Source organism: Lynx rufus, unplaced genomic scaffold (genome assembly GCF_022079265.1).
Source record: "Lynx rufus isolate CCGP_SWC_20201006 ecotype Redwood Valley unplaced genomic scaffold, mLynRuf1.p SCAF_2, whole genome shotgun sequence".
Taxonomy (NCBI): domain Eukaryota; kingdom Metazoa; phylum Chordata; class Mammalia; order Carnivora; family Felidae; genus Lynx; species Lynx rufus.
The window spans coordinates 52136657-52145639 of record NW_025814834.1 but is presented as its reverse complement, the minus strand read 5'-3'; positions in this window follow the sequence as shown (position 1 = coordinate 52145639).

The window sequence follows — 8983 nt, the reverse complement described above, 5'->3', positions numbered from 1 at the left end:
TTGAAATTCTGGGTAAGAATGAGTTTGAAAAGAAAAAAAAAACAATTCTGTTCCTCAAAAATAAATTTGAAAACCACTGCATTACCCCGTGCACCCTGGTAAGAAAAAAGGGGGAATATCATGGGGACTCAAACTTGAAATGATGTCACTGTTAATACCTACCATGAGAAACACCTAGAAACTGTATTTCAAAATAAGGCAAAAGAGGTCATGAATGTAGATTTTGTACAAGTAAAACCTTTATTATTTATTTTTTCTTTAATTTTTTTAATGTTTATTTTTGAAAGAGAGAGAGTGTGTGAGTGGGGGGAAGGGCAGAGAGTGAGGGAGACACAGAATCTGAAGCAGGCTCCAGGCTCTGACCTGTCAGCACAGAGCCTGACGCGGGGGCTCAAACTCACAAACCACTACTAGATCATGACCTGAGGCGAAGTCAGATGCTTAACCAACTGAGCTGGCCAGGTGCCCTAGTTTTTCCTTTTTTCTTGTACTTTAATTACTGACCTAGTGTTTCTAGAAATTTGAATCACACAGAAATGAACAGTGAATAAACAAAGTTTAGTAGAGGAACTTCCAATGTTTCAGAATACAAGGACAGGTGGAGCATACAGAAAAGCACAAGAATAAACTAACAGAAATCAGAACAATGGAATGCTAAATGGACATGTTGACAGTAAGAGAACCAACTAAATGGGCAAAACAGTCAGGAAAAGCTTTCTGGAAAAGAGGTGCTCAAGTAAGAGTAGAGGTAAAGGAAATTACATTCCTGGTGGAGTGAACAGGGCTGAAGGAGGGGGGCGGGTGGAAGCATATTTACTGAAGAGAAAGATAGATCCAAATGGAGAGGAGTGTTTGTGTCAGTGATATATAAGCTTGAATTGGTAAAATGGGGTTATACTGAAGAAGCCCTTTCAAGGCAATAGAGGAAGACATTTAATTTAAGGTATACATAAGGGGCAATATGGTACTACCTTTGATACTCAACAAAAGAAGTATTTTAGTGCTAGCAACCTGGTAGTGTGTTCTGAATTATCAAGGCACTTTTCTTTTATTGTATTAAATTACTGGTGGTGGAAAAAATTTAGGTGATGCTTCAAAAGATGCTAGATCATTTTCATGGATTTAAAATCACATATGCAATAATGGATCACATGGATGGATATTTTATACTCCTTCACACTTGTGCTGGCAAAAAAAAAAAAAAAAGCTTAGGAGGCATATGCCGTTACCTAATCTATCTCTTTCACATCAGATTTACATATTACATATCATTTTTAATTTTTATCATCCCCTTTTAAAGCATTTGGAAAATGAGAAATTTTGTTTAAAAGTAAGTGCTTCAGGTTTGAGAAATATTTGAAATAAAATAGTCTCTCCTAGGGTGGTGTAGAAATATTTGGATACATTAGAAAAATAATGCATATTATTAGACAATTAAAATTGAGGAAAGAACTTTCCCTAGAAAATTTTGGATTAAATGACCCTGGAGAAGTGTTCTTTTCCATTTATAGTTTTTATTTCTGCTTCTTCACTGTGCAGCACATGGAGAAAAAATTTTACCTAGTATAAAAAAATAAGTAATATGAAAAGGTAATCAATGGACTGGGAATATCCTTCCAAGGTCAAATCAATGAATGGTCTTTAGAAAGAGTGTATCATATGATTCTTAATTTTTAGAGGAAAACATAAACCATTATTTTTTAAAAGTAATAAATCCTGTATATACATAAAATAGGTCTCAAATGAAAATTATCTCACAAATAAGATTTTTAAACTCCTAAATATAATTTTCCAATCTGCAATGTTTTCAGAACATCCAACTCAAAATGTTACATGTTTCCCCCCCCTCCTGTCTTTTTCTTTTCCCAAGTTCATTGTTGAGGTCTGTGGCTATACGTGCATGTACATGCCATGGTTCTCCTTTCTAAAATCTGGTACAGAGAATATTTTTTTAAGCAGCAAATTTTTTCCATCTTGGGAGTTACCTAGTTTTGCTGAATAAATACTGTGATATGCTTGCTTAGGGGTGTGCATAGAATTCTGTCACGAAGTGTGCTTGAGTGAGAATAGTGTTAGTTGGGCAGTATTTTTCAATGAATGGCTTTTATAACTGTAGTGTTTGTTTTTCTTAGAATGCAAGCTTGGAAAAAGAGCTGAATTGCATTTAAATAAGACTGTTATGAAAGGAAGGAGAGAAGAGTAGCAATAAGGATAGTTTTAGATCAGAACATAATTTTGAAGAGTACTGATATACCAGATAATCTCAATTATAAATTTGCTAAACTCACTCCATTTCCCAGCTCTGAAAACTGACTTCACCTGCTTTGGTTTTGTGCAGCTGGATCTGCCTTGACCAGGGGTATGGGGGAAAAAGCAGAGGCTTCTTGATCAAATAACCTCTGGATCACTCACAAGCATAAGTGTGCATACACTTATATACATGTGCACACACTTGCAGACCTGTGCACACATGCACACAAGTGTATATCATCATACAAAAAGGTTCCTGTCAACTTAAGCCATTCTCCATTGACTAGGGGAGACCAATTCATGTAAAGATTACTTGAATCACTGTGGTTATACTTATAGTAAAAAAATAGAATTTTAACAGCATTCACAAACTGACTTGGCCATCTGATAAGCCACTGGAAACAGATGGAAAATGCCAACTTTTGGTGCAAACCACACAGTTTGTGACTATAATCATTTTGAAAATTTCCATTATTTATCTTCCTTTCTTTTGCCCAAATTTACTTTGTACTTTGAGGATATTAAGAATAAAAGCTATGTATCTATACAGATAAAGGACTTCATTCTAACTTCTATTTGTAACTCGAGAAACATCACATCAAAGTTGTATTACTGTTTTTCATGGTGGTGTTATTATGAATCTAATTCTGCTAATTCTTAAAACAAATAACTACTGTCAAAAGAAGTCCTTTGTTACATAATTAATTTTAACACTGGACAATTTCTGTTGTATAGCTTTATTGTTATGTGCTTTATCAAGTAAGAAAATATCTGCCTATCTTTATTTCATATCTACATTTGTTCTATAATAACTAATATTTCCTAAACTAGAATATATCTTAGAGATCATCCAATCCAGCTAAACTGTGCAGAGAAAGACATCACATGTTACATATTTCATGAAAGTAATTTTTATGGAGTACTACATAAAGATGTAAAACTATGAATTCTGAAAACATAGATGTATTTCATACTAAGGGATTTTCACAAAGAAACCTTTTGAAAATACCAATTAGAATTTGTAAGTTGATACTTAGGGATGAACAATATGTGCATTGACTTGCTCAAAGACAAGGCTGACAAAACTGCATTAGTTAGGATGCCTTTGGCTGTAAATAACAGAAAATGCAATAAGAACTGGCTTAATATTAAGGAAGATTTACTTGATACTAAAATGTTTTGAGTTGAGGTGGTCCCAGAGGTGGCTAACTCAACAGCTCAATTACTTCATCAATGACTTAGGATATATTTAACTTTGCATTTGTCATCCTGAGAATCTAGGGTTGTCATTAAATACAGGACATCAAGTTAAATTTGAATTTTAGTTAAATTATACATGTCTCTTGTGATGTTACTCATTATTTGAAATTTCAAATTTAACTAGGTCCCTGCATTACTGTTTCCTAAATCTGGGATGCTTATCAGCATCTTGGTTTTTCTTTCTAAGCTAGCTCCACTTATGGTCACAAGATGGCTGCCTTATCTCTTAGTGTCATATGTAGATGCCAACATCCAGTGGCATAATAAGGATTCTGTTGGTAAGGAAGAAGGTGGAGGAGTGGTGTTTTGGTAGGCAACTAACACTATAGGTCTCCAAGGCAAATCTGAATTTTTGTTGATCAAAACATAGTTTCCTCTAATATTAAGTAATTATATCCTACTATGTAATTCAGCCTGCCTTCTGATTCAGGGATAGGAATTTTTTTTTTTCTATAAAAAAATGTTCTTTCTTTTTTAGTTTCTTTGTTGGAACCAGGAAAGCCCCAATCACCACATGTAAAATAACAAATAATATTTATTGAGTATCCTGAACCAAGGGAAAAATATGGCTCATTTGCACATTTCCCCTTCCCACTTTATTCCTAGGGCGCATATAGGAGCTTCTCCATGTTCACGGTTGCCGGTTCTTTCTTCCTCCTTTATGCTGGTTGTTCACATTATGCATGGCCAAATTACATCTCAATTTCCTATGTTCTCCTCCTCTTTCCACTCTCCCACCTTTGAAAACTTAGAATATCCATGAGGCCATATTTGTACTTAAGTGATAATGGTTTTATGTGGGCTAGATAAACCAAGCTGTGTTAATATTTACTTTACTAATGTGTTGGACCTCTGAGGTAATTTAAGTCCTTAATCATTTCAACAGTTCAACCTCTTTAAAAAGCTCTTCAGGAATGCAGCCAGTTTAGGCATCTTAGTGACATGGCACTTTTGGCTTCCCAACACACTTCCAGAGGCAGGTGGCTACAAGAAAGTTCGGCCTATATGACTCTGCCGCTTGGAGTATGTTCATTATGGCTGTTTGGTCTCACTTATGCCATCTTTCATTCCCACATCACACTCACATTGCAATCCACTGGTTTCTGCAGCCGTTTTCTCCACCCCATTTCCTGTCTCATCTTGAATGATTCATAAGTGACTTCAATATTTATAGATGTGCCCCACCCAACACCCTAGACTCATCATTTCTTGACCTCTCCTGCTGCACAGGCCTTTAACCTCTTTGGACTTCAGTGATCTACTACCAGTGCCATTCCCCAGTGCTACCTACTCATTCCCAGCAACTCTTTACCCCCCTTAATTACACTTCACAATCTTACTGTCTTTGAGTTCCTGCTCTTTTCAGTGATCCCTTTTCCTTGTTTCTAATTATTTGACTTCAAAGGAACCTCAACCTTAAGAATATAGCAAAGATTCAAGTCTCTGAACCCCTATATAACCTTGCTTCTTTCCCTCGTGCCCTATGTCTTCCAACTAACCCTGCTTGCTGTGGCTCATCTCATCAACTAATCCCTCAACTTCCATCACACACAACCTCTGAGCTCCTATTCTTGATGTGTCTAAAATTTTGTTTTTTGGAATTTAAGACCTATGTACCTAAACCTGATAAGTAAAGTCATGCCATTGCCATCAATCAGCATTGTAAAGTGGTTAAGAGCATGGACCCTGGAGCCAGAACATGGAAACTCAGTTCTAGGCTCCTCTACTTACTAGCTAGGTACCCTTAGAAAAATAGCATAACCACTTTGTGCCTCATTTTCTTCATCTGAAAAAAGGGAATAATAATCAAGCATATCTCATAGACATATTATGATGAATAAATAAGCTGATATTTATAAGGTGTTAGAGGAATATATAATGGTTAAATATTTTATTTCTCCCCTATACTCTTGTTTCCATTTTTAATAACAGTTATCCCAAACCTTTGCTCTTGTAAATTTTCCAAACAGCTCATGATCCATTACTTCAGCAGATGATCTGGCTAATTCTCCGAGTACAAAAAGGACATTAGGCGTTAACTCCTTTAAATACTCTTCCCCTGAAAATTTAACTACATTGGTACGTTGTATTTCTTTCCGATCTAAAAGAAAGAAATGACCTTCTAAAATAAATTTTCCTCCCTTTCTCAAGATCACATCCCTTCAAATACCTAGCCTTTTCTGTGTATATCTAATCTTTCTCTGTCTACTTGTTATTGTTTTTAACCAGTAAACATGTTTTATTCCTCAAAAGAATAACCAGAAATCCTTCTTCAACTCTATTTCCTTTTATCTATTTCCTATCTTCATCCTTTTCTTCATCAGATGTCTACATTTACTGTTTCTATCTTTACATCTCTCAAGACTATTCTTGAGAAATGATAATAATTGTAAGAAGGTCTAATAATAAAATTAAGTGGAAATAAACTCAGAAGAGTCAAAAGTTTAGAACTTGGCTTTCCCCAACTAAGTCCAGACATAGGTAATCATGATTTGGAATGACCATATATTTATATAATGGCTTTCTTGCTCTTTTGTTCTATCTTTACCAACCAATTAATTGTTTTAGTTTGACTACCCCTGCTATTTCCTGTTTCCATCTTCTAAAAGGAATCAGCCCCACAGAGTCGCACTATAATCAGGGTTTCACTTTCCGCCATTCCACCACAATTATTGTCAAGGGCAGCAATAACATCTGTACTGCAAAATCCAGGGATCGATTTTCAGTTTTCATCTTAATCAACTTCTCAGAAAGTTGGTAGACTTAATCATTTCCTCTTCTTTAAAACCTTTTTGTTTCAGTGGCCTTCAAGATACCACTTCTCTAAGTTCTCTTTCTACTTTGCTAGTTGTGCTAGATGATCTTTCTTAGCCTCCTTTGCTGGATTCTTCTCCTTTATTTGCCTTGAAAATGTGAAGTACCCCAAGCACTATCCTTGGACATCTCTTCTAACAATTCTTCACCAATTCCCCCTTGGTGGCCCCAACTAGTTTTTGAGCTTTGGATACTATTTATATGCTGACGACTTTTAAATTTATATTCCAGTCCAGATTTTTCCCTTGAAGTCTATATTCATATATCTAAATGCCTACTCAACATACTCTCTTGGAAGTCTAACAGGCTTTTCAAACAATATATTCAACAAACTTTCATTTCTCCCTAAGCTCCTCCACTCTTAGACTTCTCCATCTCAGTCAGGGAGAGTGTGTAAACTTAATAGAGGGGAATTCTCAAGAACACAACAATAAAGCTGGTAAAAGAATAAAAGCCAGTAAAGGAGATTGAGAAGTAGGAGAATAGGAAAATATAAGATCAAGAAATAAATGAGAGGAATAGTCAATCCTGCAAAAACTATAAGGATAACTTTGGTAGGTTTGAAATAGTTTACTTGGGAAATAGAAAGAAGGCTGTCTAGTATTAAGGATTCAATACACACACAACACACCCTACAATATTTTAACCAAACTTTCATCCAGAGTTCCAGTTCTGTGCTGTATTTCTGAATGCTTGGGGTTACATTTCCATCAGTATGATTTGGAAGTACCTCATATCTAACATGTCCTATAATGAACTCATTTCCTTTCCTCTTTTTCTCTCACTTCTAAACAAATTAGTACCAAATACCCGATTCTCCTAAATTCTTTATTAGGTTGAATGACACTAATACCTATCCATGCACCTGCAGTGGAAAACAAACCTTGAAGATCATTCTGTTTCTTCCTTCCCACCCATTTCGTAGTTTGTCAAATCTGATTGCATCCCCTATTTCCCTCAGTCTAACTTGAATTTTTATTAACCTCCCTGTCCCCAGGCCCCATACATATAAGCCTCCTAATTGGCTTCCTTGCCTAACAACTTCCATGCCTGACTCTTTCTGCTATATAGTTACTAGTTATCTTTCAATAAAGCACTTTAGTTAAAAACTGGAAGTTGCTTTCAACTTCTATTCTAAGATTGCAGTAAGATAGTCTTAGAATAGCACTCTGAGGCCTTTAAAACTTGGCTGTCACTTACAATTCCAACCTCACTTTATGATAGTTTCTCACTTGCCTTAACATAATCAACTGAAGTACACATTGTGAGGGGTCATGCAAATATTTCCCATACTTCTATCTCTGGAGTAAATAACGAGAGTTTTCAAAGTTCAAATAATGTTTTCCTCCCTAAGTTGTAAATACAATTTCAAAATGTTTGGAAAATAAAGGAAAAAAGTTAGCTATAATATTGTCATGGTAATGGAACATCTTTGTTTCACTCCAAACATTCCCCTATGGATATACATATTTGTATAGTAAACATAATTTTGCATAATATTCTTACATATTTAGCTATTCCTTGTCATGGTGCAGAAAAGGAATATAAAAGTTATGAAATATTATTTTGAGAAAAAAAAATGGAAGTAAAAGAAGAAAAAAGGTGGGGACAAGTTAGAGGTATGAATAAGGTTTAGGATGCATACCATGATGACCTACTCATCTACCATGAGTGAGCCACACATTTGGCTCTCAATTCTCTACTAACCAATGTTAAAAACAGAAACTTTGTTAGTTATCCAAGTCCCAGTGCCCATGAGATTAAAATAAAATGTCCCAGTAATTTCAACTCATCTTGGAACAAATATTATAAAAAGACTTCTGAGGTTCTCCTAAAGAGAAGGCAGGGTGATGTACTTAACAAGTTGTGGGAAGACTCCTTATTAGAAGTAGCATATCTCATTTCACATCATTGTTCATATTGAGAATCAATATAGGCAGATGCTATTTTACAAATCAGAGTGATTTTGTGAAAACCAACTTTTTGGAAATCATTTGATATTATCAAAGCACCCAGCTCTTTGCTGATCTGCTTTAAATCATGGCTAAATATTAACATATTGAAATGCTCATATGTAGTATATATTAGTCACAGTGGTGGTTGAATTTTTTTAATGTTTATTCATTTTTGAGAGAGAGAGAGAGAAAGCATGTGCCTGCAGGCACATAGGGGAGAGGTGGAAAGAAAGGAACAGAGGATCTGAAGCAGGCTCCCTGCTGACAGCAGTCAGCCCAATGTGGGGCTTGAACTCACCGTGAGATCATGACCTGAGCTGAAGTCAGATGTTCAACTACTGAGCCACCCAGGTGCCCCAGAAGTGATTGAATTTTACCCTTCAGAAAATCTTTCTGAATATTGTTTCTCTTCAAAATAGAATTTTAAATAGTTCTTAGGTGAAAAGTGAAATCTTAAAAACTTCAGGTCTCCTATTGGGCAATTAAAGCTTACTTGGAAGGCCAGATTTTAGGTTGAGAAGCAAAAATTCTTCTTGATCATCTGTGTGATTCCTCTTGAGAAAGTTCTCTGAGTACAAGAATGTGGCTGGCCCAGGGATGCTATAGTCTTGGGCCTTTTTATGTAACAGGGAATATGATGTTATCCTAGAAGGACTCAAAAATTTACTGATAATTTAAGAAGCCTACATACTAAAATCTTTGTT